The following is a 13,382-nucleotide window of genomic DNA, read 5'->3' on the forward strand; positions in this document are numbered from 1 at the left end:
GTGTGTCTTAGAGTTGACCAAGTATACTTTCTTGGAGACATTATTTTCTAAGTTTGATTTTCTCGTAATCTAAAGGAAACACATCCCTTCTACTGTCTCCCCTTTGAAGAGTTTATATGCTAAAACCAGAATCAGGCACCAGACCAAGGATTTTTCATCCTCACCAGGTTCTGATATTTGCCAGATTAGTAAAACTTCAACCAAATTATAAGTTTTTGGACAGTAAAAAATAGGATCACTTAAGGGAAAAATGTAGAAGAAACAGAGTAGAAGATTGCTTAGAAATAAACTAGCTGGTGGTGGTTGTGGTTGTGTGTGTGTAGGAGAGGGAGGATGATGGACGTAAAAATAATCTCATTCTTGCTTTCTTGATTATGTCTGTTCCCAAACGAAAGACAAGCAAGTGGTCGCCCAGCACCACAAACAAGTACATCTTCCTCCAAGACACAAAGTTGGAGAGAGGAGGAAATGAAGATCAGAGAAAACGAACAAACACCAAGACAATGAAGGTTACACCCTCCCGCTCTTCAGTAGGTGGAGACACTGTACCTTTAACAGGCTTGGTGAATAATTTCTTCATTTTTTTCATTATCATATGCATTCTCTCTCTTAACATAGTTCTTTTTGTAGTTGAGATTTGCCATCATTCTCAGCACATATACAGGGTTAGTGATTGAATGAATTATTCTTTTAATATTTCAAAAGAAAACTGATTTTAAAAAGCGGAGGGATGTTATTAGAGCTACATCTTGAAATAATGAATGATAACAGCAAACTGCTTCTACCGCATTTTTTTTTTTTTTTGTATTTATTACTTGTACTGAGTTCTACTTAAATTCTAGTGACACATGAACAACTTGAAAGAGTTTTCTATTTCTTCATTTTATTTTCTTCTTTTTATTACCTAAAAGAAAAACATGTCCACTCCTACCTGGTGACCTGAACCCCTGTGTTTGAGTGTGTGTGGACGTGTGTGCACATGGACCGACACACCCACCACATGAAGAGCAGTTACCTTGGCCTAAGTCTAGGACATAATTTCCTCCTATTTCTAAATCTTTTGCTGGCGGATCTCCCATGTCTCACTCTCCTCTTCTTTCCTGTCTTTCAGATGTGTCTAGACCTTTAGATTTGATTGTACACATTTTCTGCTGGGAAAAAATTGAGCACTCTGACTGAGCTTTCAAATCTCCATCTGCCTCCCCGTTGTCTGGATGAAGCAGCCCTACCAGGTTAACTTAGTTGGTGACATTTGTGGCCTTGGTTTCTTTAAGACTTGGGAAAGACTGGATAGTAATAAAAAGAAGTAAATTGACATTAACACTCAATGTATACTCTTTGTTAAACACCTGGTCCAAACATTTGTCATAGCTGTTGATTTTTTTGTCTTAAAAAGCTCGAGCCAGTTCTTTAAAAAACACTGAAATGTTATCTCTGCCCGCCTGAGGAAAGACCATCTCTGTTATTGGTGGTAGTAGAATGAAAGGACTCTCTTAAACCTACTGCCGAGTTCTCCCTGCTTGCCATCTTTTAGATCTCTGTTATTGCTTATTTTTCCATTCAGACAGAAAAGTGTTGCTTCTGTTAAGTACAGTCTAACTCTGAAGAATTTTCTTGATTCCTATAGAATATTTTTTTCCATTTAATAAACTTGACTAGATTTTAGCCTCCAAATAGGAGCTAAATGAATCTCTCCCGCACCTACCTCCTTATCAAATTATTTCTCTGATCTCTTTCTTACCTTACTCTTTGTCATTGGATAACAGGTGTATTTAACCCACCTGCATGAGACAGAGCCTTTCTAGTCACAACAGAAAAAATCAGTCACAATGATTTCATGGTTCTCTTTCACCAGCCGATCAACTGGACTACCAGCTCATTCTTCTTTTGTAGCTCCCCATGAGGACCAAAAGCTGACAATATGTCAGCAGAAGGAATTTAGTGTGGACTGTCGTGATTTATTCCTCCTCTACACTCTTGCTGCCATCAGTGTCACAGGTACCAGTCACCTCTGCAGTTGTTAAAGTTTCACCATTATCTCTGATAAGACAGCAGGCATCGAGACTGAACTAGAGGAACAATGCAACTAACATCTGAGTAGTGTCAATTTCTTCAAAATCCAGAGTTACTGATAAGGTTAGTTAAGGCTGCTAAATTTGAAAGCTATAAAGTTATAGCTTTAAATATGGTTCCTTTAAGATTTAAATAAAAATGTGGCATGATAATTCACAAAAGGATTTTTTTAAAGCAAATATAATCAATGGTGAGCTGAAGCTGGCCCATACCAGCCAGTGAGCTAATTATTACATTTTCAGGAATTTTGAGAGCAGGTTGTAAAATGAAGACATGATTAAAATTAAATTATAGAAAGTTAATTTGAAATAAATTTTATTAAAAACAATGGTAATGAAAACACATACTCATTACTTTCTAATTATTTTTTACTACATTTTACGATTATCTATGCTTTCCAGGTTGTTATGTATAGTGGAAATGCTATATAACTTTGTTCTACAGCTCATCTCTTCCCAACTCTGCAGTCGGTACTGCCACACTGGTAACTTGAAATTGGCTCTTGTGAGTCTATTTACACCACAGGAATTGGCAAATGCTAACAAATCAGGGCCTCTGATTCAAAGATTGGATTGTTAGACATTTACCAGCACACCACTGTGTATAATTATTTCTATTGTATAGATGAGAAAGTGGGGCTCAGACACTGAATTCCTCTTGCAAGGGGTGCTAGGTTGTGCCATCACTGGCCACAGGGCACTGAAGCAGGACACATTGGGTTATTGTGTTGGCTGTTAGGCCCTAGAGGGAAACAGGAATGCTTGAAGTTGCTCTCCAATGTCTCCCTTCTCCTCCTCGTCTAGCCCTCTCTAAATGTCCTCTCCACTTCCTGCCACCTTCTCTCCACTTCGTTCCCCACCCTGTTAGTGGATTTGGACATCTACTGCTCACAAATTTCACACCCCACCAAAGTGCCACAGTGTCTCACACCTCGAACTTCACAAGTCAGCTTCCACTCCAGTGTGGCTCAGACAGAAGAGCCTCAGAACATAAGAAAGTTCAACACATAGGAGGTTATGTGGGTACAGGAAGGGCATGGTGAAAAGGGGGGAAATAGAGCAAAAGAAGAAAGTGTTTTGTTAAGGTTGGGTGCCTGCAAGTCCACATGTTGAGGGTGTGTTTATAACGCAAATTTTGCCTCTTTATTCTTGTTTAAAGTGGATCCTAGCTTTGATAGTTTTATTTAGTAACAATAACATCTAAAGGCATTTTTCAAAAAGACATTTAACAGCTTGCTGAGGGTCCTGTAGAAGATTCCCAAATAAGTATCATTGTCATTAATTTTCACAATTATGGTCACATTCACCATTATCCGCCTCTCCATTTGAAGGATTCCTTATATTTAAAAAAATATTTCTTGTAATTTTACATTTGAAATAGAATATGCCATTTCAATTTTAAGTTTTTAATTTATTTAAAAATTAAAGTATAGTTGGCATACAACATTATATTAATTTCAAGTAAATCTTGTTTTGTTGTTGATACATTAAAGCATTGGGAATAATTCGCCCAGGACTGAACCGGTAACTAGATTGATGTGAAACTTGGGACTGATTTTAAGTGTGAGCTCTGATGATAGTATTTAGTGAACAGTCACTCTATGTCAAGCACTGTACTAGGTGCTTTTATATACACTCTTATGTGGGTCCCTCAGGGTAAGTATTGTTGCTCATACTTCATAGAGGAGGAAACTGGAACATAAAATAATTAGATAATCTGTCCAAATCCTGTAGTGACTTAATGTTAGGGTCATTGAAAAGCCCAGTTCTGCCTGACCTTGGAAGAGATGCTCTGACCAATATATTTCAAATTAATAGGTCCACACCTGAATGGCGTGTTCTGTTCTAAAGGTACTTTCATTAGCGAGGAAATGCACAGAAACACAGCCTGCCATAAAATAATCTTTAGCATGTACCTGTCACTCTAGTAAAGTGCTTTCAGACATTTGTTCCCTAGTGAGGGATTTGGGAACATAGCACCACAAGAAAAAGCAGCAAGTAAATATAAAATGACCCCAGTTCTCTGCTGTCATGCTCTGATGTGCAGTCACCAGTAGTTCTGGGTCATGGGAAAGTGACCTATAAATATAAAATCTCAGAACTTCATTCATTTGGGTGAAGTTTAAAATGCAAACACTGGTGTGCCTCTGCATGACATTTGGTGTTTTCTTTTCCACTCTGCGGATCCTTGTATCCCAAGAGAACTCTTCAGGCAGGTTTTTGTGGAAATACATACCAAATACTTTGAGTGTGAATTAAAAAATGCTTCCTCTTTAACTCATGGGATCCAAATGTGTTGGTTGCTATAAGAGAACTGTAAAGACAAGCACAAGCACAAATCAGCAGAGACTATAGACCCAGATTCTATATTTACTGTAGGGTCTTCAGCTCCAAGTAACCTTGAAGATGAGTCTTCATAACTCTAAATACCAGCCTTCCTCCAAAAGAAGGTTCATTAAGCTATTCAAAGTAGTTGTCAGAAGCGAGGGGGACTGTCATTAGGGAATGGTGGGTTTGTGGGTAAGGGGCTAGTTAATTTCCCTGCCTCAGCAAAGTTGATAACCCTACAACAGTTTCTATGTATTGCAAGGTATTATTTTGATTTCAGACTCTTCTACTGGTGAATCAGACCCTCCTCCCCTGCAACACAGCTTATTTTTTCTGCTATGAATCAATGACACGTAGTGGTGTTCTCTGTAATACCGCTGAGCAACTACTTACTCCAAAACATTTCAGCTTAAAACAGTCATTTAATTTTGCTCACAATTTGTGGGTCAGGAATTCTGGAAAGGCTCAATGGGGTCATTTTCACTGGGTCTCTCATGCAATTGCCATTAGATGTCTGTTGGGGCTAGCATCACCTGAAGTCTTAACTAGGTTGGACCTACCAGATGGCTCAATGGAGTGGTCAGCAGTTCACACTGGTGGTCGGCTGGGAGTTCAGTGGGAGCTACTGACTTACATGTGAACTCTACAGCACAGCAGTCTAGTAGAGTCAGGTATCTCTCTTGATCCCTGGCTTCCCCCAGAGTCCATGTTTCAAGAGAATCAGGTGGATTCTGCCTGGCCTTTTCTCACCTAGCCTCGGAAGTCACGTGGCATCACTTTTTCATTCTATTGGTCAAAGTACTGACAAACTTCCCCAGGTTCAACAAAGGGACATAGACTCTTTTTGATTGAAGGTGTGAAATGGATTTGAGATACTTTCAATATTTATTTATAGGAATAATAGCTGTATTAGTCTGGCTCCAGAGATTGTGCTTGTAATTACTACATTATACTATTAACATATTTTCTTTTTATAAGGGATGATGTAATGGCTAATCATGAAGGGTTTATGTTCATATATAAACAGGAGGGTCAAGTACAACCAACAAATGACTTTTTGGTCAATGCTGGTCATAGAACATGACTTTTAAAACTGTTTTGTATCACATTAAGTTTTACTCTTATTATTTTAATTTCTTATACTATATTTTTATTTATTAATTTGCTCTTTTATGAACTTTCTGAATGTTCACATTTAAGTTTTAAATCAGTTTTTCCTTTAATATATGTATTTAAAATAAAAATTTAATTCTAATTTATACTTTCTGAATTTCAAAAGGTTATATATGTATTTTTATTTTCAGTGTAATATAGTACTAAATATTTTATAATTTTCTGAAGTAACGAGTGTTTCTAATGGAATTTCGATAAAACTTAATATATCCATTTTAAGTATCAAGTCTAAGAACTTTTTCCTACCTTAAATCCCAATAATTATCTCTCATATTTTTTGTGAATTTTATAATTTTTAAATTTTACATTTAAGTTTAAATGCTAAATTTTGAGTTAACTTTTGCATAAATTAAGTTTTGTATAATAGTGAGAATTAGGTTGAAGTTCTTTTTTAATTTTTTTTTAACTAATAGATGTTCAATGCTCCAGCACCATTTGTTAAAAGGTTATCATTTCTCCACTGAATTGCTTTTGCATCTTTTTCAAAACTCCATTTTGGCTTAACTGTATGGGTTTATTCCTGGGTTCAATTAATCTATGTATCTATCCCTTTGCCAATAACATACAGTCTTGATTCCTGTAACTGTGTAATAGAATGTCCTGAAACTGAGTAGGCTCTTTTCTCAGACTTTATTTTTATTTTTCACTTTTTTGTTTTGGTTTTGGTCAATGGGATGTGATATTTCTCATGTCTGAGGAGGGGATTTGATTGTGTCTGTGTGATTTGACTATGCCTCTCTCGCTGCTACCCTCCACTGAAAGAAGTCATTCCAAAATTATAGACTCTCCTTCAGTCAGGGTCCTTGGGAGAGCACATTCGTGGAGCCCAGTTAAGCCCAGCCCAGCTCAGCTCAGTAATGATCAACAGAGCTGACATCAAACATCGCTCATTCCAAAGTTAGTGGGCAAGAAATAAATGCCTTTCTCTGTAAGTTGCTGCTATATTAGGCTTATTCGTGATGATGGGAACAAATGATGATTCAACCAATAAACTAATCTTCGGTCAGTTATCTTCTCATTCTACACAGTGACCTTGAGCAATCTTACCCATACACTTACCACTAAAACATCGAGGACTATACATGTGTATTTCAAACTTGTATCTTTCTTTTGAGCCTCAGACCCATGTTCCTCTCGGCCAACCCTGGCTCAAAGGCATTCCATCCGAAGGAGCTTCTCCTCGCTTGCCCCAAGTTATAAGGTCTCTGCGTTTCAACATCACCTTTCCATACCTTTATTTACAATAGTTACCTCATTGTAATGTAGTTGTTGATTTATGTACATTTCTCACTGCTAGACCAGGATCTCCTTGAGAGTAGGGACCTTATCATCTCCAGTCTATGATACAGCTTGGGCTACACAGTCATGTTCTTTAAATATTTGCTGATCCTGGCCAGTGTACTCAGTGGTTGAACGTTGACCCATGCACCAAGAGGTCACCGGTTCCATTCCCAGTCGGGACACAGTCCCAGGTTGTGGGCCCGATCCTCAGTGGGGGACATGCAAGAGGCAGCCAATCAATGTTCTCTCTCATCGATGTTTCTCTCTCTCTCTCTCCCTCTTCCTTCCTCTCTCTCTAAAATGAATAAAGGCAAATTTTTTTTTAAAATATTTGCTGAAATAACATGGTGATAAAGTAATGTTGCATTCAAGAAATAAATGTTATCACTACTTCAGAACATGTTTTTTATTTTCACACATTAGACACTATAGGACAACAAATATGGATAAAAATAAGAAAAGAGAATAATATTAAGACACAACATTTATTTTCTACTTAGATGCAAGCATGTTGTTTTCAATTCTAGTAGGTGTAGCCCCAACTATTCAATATCAATTTATGAAATTCTACTGATTTTTCCACTTCAATTTTATATTAACCACACAGAGTCAATTTTGTTTTAAAGAAGGAATGGAAAGAAGAAAGAGAAGAAAGAGGAAAGGAACTTTTATTGACAATCTGTTTTCTTGACTGCATGTCAGGTATTCTCTCATTGATTTGTTTTATTCTAGTCAGAATCCTTTATGATGTGTAACTGTAGAGACAGAGTGGTTTCCAAAGAATTTAAATTACTTGTCCTAGGTCACTCACCTACCAATGTATAGAGCCAGGATTTGAACCTTTGGTGCCTGATTTCATATCTAGCAGTCTTTTGCTGATTTACTCTGTCATGTCTTTAGAGTCCCTGCTCATGTGTGTACAAAGGTCATTGTCCTTACTTCTACACCCATATAAGAGGAAGGAAGACAGAATGCTGTGCTATGTAAAACTATCAGCATTCTGGAGAGAAGTAAACTGGAACCCACTGAGGATGGTTCTTTTTTCCTCAATGAGCTGCTGCTTGTTGATATGATGCTTCCTCGTGTTTTCAGTGATCAACCTATGATTTATCAGCCGGATATGAATATAAGTTTCAGTGTTTGAACTGGGAGAGGAGTTTCCCCAGACAAAGTGAACTTACTTCCAGCCATTAATAACATGTCCATTCCTATTTTCTTTCTGGCATCTAAAGGGTTACACTACAGGCTCACTGACCTGCTGCATTTATTTGTGTATTTGCATTGACCGTGGTCACAGAGAACAGTGCAGGGAAGGCTGGGGTGGGGCAGGAACTGGGTGGAGAGGGGCTTCGGGGAAGAAAGGAGGGGCATCTGTAATACTCTCAACAATCAAGGTAAATAAAAAACGAGTAACAAAAAAGAAAAAAACCAAATCCACATTTGAAATCATGGAAACCAAAAACAGAAAAAGTAGAACTCTATTCTCACCATTGGAACTAAAAATTGTGGTTATGGTTTGAAATGCTTTACAGTGAAAACAAATTATTGGAATAGAAATATTATTAGAATAGAAATCTCTCTGGGTTTTGGAAATATAAGTTGCTTTTATATATGCTTTTTAAAAAATCCTCACCTGAAGATATTTTTACATTTATCTTCAGATAGAGCAGAAGGCAGAGAGGGGGGAAGAGAGAGAGAGAAATATCGATGTGAGAGATACATTGACTGGTTGCCACCCACACGAACCCAACCAGGGCCAGGGACAAACTGCAACCGAGGTACATGCTCTTAGCGGGAACTGAACCTGGGACTCTCTGGTCTGCGGGCCAATGCTCTACCTGCTGAACCAAACTGGCCAGGGCTATATACACTATTTAAAGAGCAATGACCTTCTGATCTTTTAGAATATTTGGAGAATAAATTTTATAATCTAATATTTGCATTTTGTTTCTCACCAACTTCTTTTGGTTATGAGCTTTTTTTTCCTTCTTTCTTTTTTTTTCTTTCATTTTTTGGTTAATCTTCACCCAAGGATATTTTCTACTGATTTTTAGATAGAGTGGAAGGGAGGGAGAGAGAGAGAGAGAGAGAAATAGCAATGTGAGAGAGACACATCAATTAGTTGCTTCCTGCATGACCCTGGACCCTGACTAGGGATGGAGATCATTTCTGCAACCCAGGTACGTGACCTTGACCAGGAATCGAACTCGCGACCCTTCTGTCTGTAGGCTGACGCTCTAACCACTGAGCAAAACTGGCCAGGGTGGTTATGAGCTTTTTATTTTTTATTTTATTTATTTATTCTTTTGGCAGAATTTTATGGTTTTATTAACACAAATACAATGTGTACACAATCTGTCTATTCATTTTCTTCGCTGCACAGCCTGGCATTGGGATTGGTGACGCTGATGGCCAGCTGGGCTGCTCTTTCCACAATGGCTTTGCGGTTCTTTGCGGAGACGTTGTGAGCAATCTCAGCACAGTGAGATTTGTTGCACATCAGCAGCACTTCAAGCTTCTTGATGTTGTGGACCAGAAACTTACTAAAGCCACTGGGCAGCATGTGTTTTGTTTTCTTGTTGCTCCCATAACCAATGTTGGGCATCAAGATCTGGCCCTTGAATCTTCTGCGCACCCTATTGTCAATACCTCTAGGTTTTCGCCAGTTCCGCTTGCTTTTGACATATCGGTCTGACTGGTGTCAGATGAACTTCTTGGTCCTCTTTCTGACAATCTTGGGTTTCACGAGGGGTCTGAGGGCAGCCATGGTGCCGAGCAGAAGATTGCTGCCAGCGGGTTATGAGGTTTTCAAAAGGGAAAGCTGGAAGAGTGGAAAGGGAAGTGGCCTGCTTGGCAGAGTGATGAGGTGTCCCCCTGACCTCTAACCATAAGGCCTGTGTTCTTTTACAGGGTCCAGACTCTCCTCCTGAACATATCTTTACCCTGTGCGTACCCATTTCAGTTTTTGCAAATATATACGTTTGTCCAAGAAGAATATTAAAAATATTTGTTACTGATACATTGATTTCACTGATCGAATGAGCGTCCACTTTGAGTCAGTTGGTGTTTTGTGGGGGGTGGGGGTGTATAGTGTGTGATACGTGTGTAACAAGTGCCATTAGGGACATGAAACATGGAAAATGATAAAGGCAACTGCAGACATGAGGAACGGGGCCGTTTTAGACATGGTCATCTAAGGAAGCTGAAATCACACTTCAGTGGAGCTCCGAGTGCTGAGAGAAAGTTACAAGAAGTTCTAGGAGCACGATTGGCAAGCGGAGGGAACGGGCACATGCTCTAAGAATACTTGGGCGAGAGCAAGACAAACGGTGGTGCTGGAGTACGGAAAACGGCGGAAGAGGCAGGCCATCTGGGGAAGGACAGTCGTGTTGAGGATTTTATTATAATCGTAATAGGAAAACACGGACGAGTTTTAACTCGGGGAGTAACAGAATCTGATAAAACCGAAAAGTTCAAGTCTTAACAACTTGAAGATTTAGTCTTTGTATTTTTACCATTGTTTTAAAAGTAATGGATCAGCATTAATTATGAAGAAGGCGGCGAAATACTTTTTGTTTCTTTTCTTCTGCTTCTCCTTTTCCCTCGAAGGAGCCCAAGATTTGGCTTCATGTTTCTGTGATGGCGAGAATCAAGCCTGCGTGGAACCCCTCTGGCCTGGCGGTTTTCCTGCGTATGTCAGTTGAGTCTGATGCCAGGTGGTGATAGAAACAAACACAGCACATTGGTTCAATCATTATAGCATTTCTACCTGACTGGGGCGGGGGTGGTTAACAAGAGAAGGTGATGACTTGTGGAGTCATTCAACAACTAGGGTGGAAACCCAGACAGAGACGGAAAAGGTGACAGCCTGTGAGTAGCAGTACCTGGAATAACAGCTCATGAACTTCCCCTGCAACCTGTGCTCCTTGGCAGTACCAAGTGTTCCCGGCCATGCTGGCAGGGACTGTGTGGCCATGTGTCCTGGACAGTGGGTTTCTGTGGTATCCTGTCATTCAGTTAAAGCTGCTCACGGATCGTGCAAAAAGATTAAATGCTTCAGCATTTCCTCCCTCTTTATCTAAAGAAGCAAAGACACCTGGGGGACCTGTGGACAGAATATAAGGTACCATCCTTCAGAGAGCACCTGGAAGCAACAATCTGGCAAGTTAATTCAGATTTCAAGTTCAGAAGGTGTGATTTGTAGTTGCTACATTTCCATGGTTATTCTCTAATCCATGAGGCTACTGATAATGTCTACTTGAGGATATTTGCATAGTCATCTTATCTGAAATGTGATTCTTTTTGTCAATGTTATGCAATACTAGGAGACTGAGAAATATTATTAATCTATATGTATGAGGTATTAAAAATCGAAATCTAAGGAATCAGGCTCTCCTTTTTAATCTCTATGTATGAGTCTGGAATTTCTTATATTTGCCTTAACACTGCAAGGCTATACATAAATATGTTAGTAATATTCTTCCTTGTAAGATAGGTGGAGGCAGACATAATTACCCAACCCCTTTCTGCAGATATGGAAGCTGATGCTTAGAGCAGTTCGCTGAGAGTGTACAGAAAGGCGTTAGGTGAGTTTTTAACATGTGAGCCAACTCTACTTCAATAACATATGTTTTAATACGTACCATATATTTAAATGTAATAGATGGTTCTCCTCATAGAGTATATAGTCTTCTTGGAGAGATATGCTACACTATTAAATTTGCTAAAATTTGAACTGAAAATGCAGCATCAGAAAGGTAATCTAACAGGTGGCTTAACATTTGTGCCATAAAAAGAATACCATATTAAAAACCTAAACTGTATCCTATAATGTGGAACTACTAATAGATTCTAAGTAGGAAAATAACCACATTTGTCTTGTAAAAAGATTAATCTGGTAGCAGTGTAAAAAATAAGTATATATATATTGGAAGAGGGCGATACTGGAAGTAGAGAAAAAAACTACTTGATTAACCAATTAAGTCGGAGATAAACTGAAACCTGGCCCTTGGGGCTCAGGACTGTAGCCAGTTGCTTTTTCCATGACGCATGTTCTTCATCTTTCTTGGGTACACCTCCAGAGTCACTGTGTATGCTGGCACTGAATGGCAAATGGCCCTTAGTCTAAACCAGGATTCAGTTAATGGTACCTGGTTACTTGAGTGACCATTTAAAAAAATAAAATAGCCCTGGCCAATTTGGCTCAGCAGTTAGAGCATCGGCCTGCGGTCCTGAGAGACCCGGGTTCGGTTCCCGCTAAGGGCACGTACTTCGGTTGCAGTTTGTCCCCGGCCCTGGTTGGTCGTGCGGGTGGCAGCCACTCGATGTGTCCCTTTCACATCGATGTTTCTCTCTCTCTCTCTGTTCCTCTCTCTCCCTCCCACTCTACCTGAACAAAAAATGGAAAAATGTCCTCGGGTGAGGATTAAAAAAATAAAAAATAAAAAAAATAAAGTTGGATCCCAACCTTAAAACTTACACCAAAAAGTTATAAATGGATCACAGATTTAATGTAAAAAACTGAAACCTAACCTTTAGATGATATAATAGAATAATTATATATGCAAAATTTTATACATGAAACATCCCTAATTCATACAAAAATAGATAAACTTAACTTAGATCATCATCATCATTATCATCAATGTGCAAAACCCACAATAAGCAAAAGTCAAAGGACCAATGACAAATCAAAAACATACTTGCAAGGACTAAATTTTCTAATATTGATTTTTAAATAACAAATTCCAATATCCCAATGGAAAAAAAATGAGTAAAATACAATCCACAGAAAAGAAATATAAATGGCTCAGATATGAAAATATGCCTAATTTCATTCAAAATATGAATAATATATCACCGTTGACAAGAGATTAGGGGAACTGGAACTCTTCTATTCCTGTTTTAGATGGGAATGTAAATTGTTATAATCTCTATGGGGGGTCAGGGGTCAATTATTAAAATGCTATCAAAATGACAAATGCAGAATTAACAAAATGTCCTTGGAACAAGCAATTCCACCTCTAAAATGTATATCTAAATATATATTTTGCATATGTGGAATGATATACATCTAAGTTTATACAGCGTAATGTTTATAAGTAGCAAAATATTAGAAACAACCTAAATATTCATCAATGAGGAGTAATTAAATTATGTAGCATTCCAACAACAGAATACTATGCAACTATATAAAGGAATAAGAATTGCTTTTTGTATCCTGATATAGAAAGACCTCGATTAGAACTATGAAAAAAATCAAGGTGGAAACACATGCATTTGTATCCTCATATTTATGTAAAACGGGATAAAAAAGTTAAATGTGCATATGCATGTATATTCAGAGAGTTAATTTCTTGTATATTCATGAAATACCTCTGAGAAAAGTTGTTGAAGGAGGGAAACTGGTGTCTGGAATTTAGGGCTAGAGAGATAATTTTTACCATGGGCTCTTCCTTTTGTGCTTTTGCATTTTGTATCATGTATCCTGTGAATGTATAACCTATGGAAAAGTAATATTAAAGAAAA

At 38.2% G+C, this 13,382-nt stretch overlaps 1 pseudogene; it reads right to left on the reverse strand.

Annotated features, from left to right (window-relative positions):
- Positions 1–9,213: 9,213 nt before the first annotated feature.
- LOC118622917 lies at positions 9,214–9,621 on the reverse strand (annotated as a pseudogene).
- Between the last annotated feature and the right edge of the window lie 3,761 nt (positions 9,622–13,382).

This window comes from Molossus molossus, unplaced genomic scaffold (genome assembly GCF_014108415.1).
Source record: "Molossus molossus isolate mMolMol1 unplaced genomic scaffold, mMolMol1.p scaffold_m16_p_9, whole genome shotgun sequence".
NCBI lineage: Eukaryota > Metazoa > Chordata > Mammalia > Chiroptera > Molossidae > Molossus > Molossus molossus.